Here is a 305-nt window from a genome sequence, read left to right on the forward strand (position 1 = left end):
TAAAAGTATATACAAAAGTTGCTTTACCTTCTAACTTGAGTTCAATGTAACTTATTTAATGTTCATTTTGTAAAGTATTTATATGTGTCTAGAATATAAATTTATTAAATGCATAGAAACATTTCAAATCTTTTAGTCGATTTCCCTCGACTTTTGTGGACTCGGTGGTTTTGTTTATCAAATAACATTAGTTCCTATTGAAGAAGGTCTACCGTTACTTTCAATTTTATAGAAAGGGACATTAACGTACTTTAAAATAGTGAATATGAAATATTTGTAGTCGTCTTGAATATCACTTGATATAT

Source organism: Tachypleus tridentatus, chromosome 11 (genome assembly GCF_004210375.1).
Source record: "Tachypleus tridentatus isolate NWPU-2018 chromosome 11, ASM421037v1, whole genome shotgun sequence".
Lineage (NCBI taxonomy): Eukaryota > Metazoa > Arthropoda > Merostomata > Xiphosura > Limulidae > Tachypleus > Tachypleus tridentatus.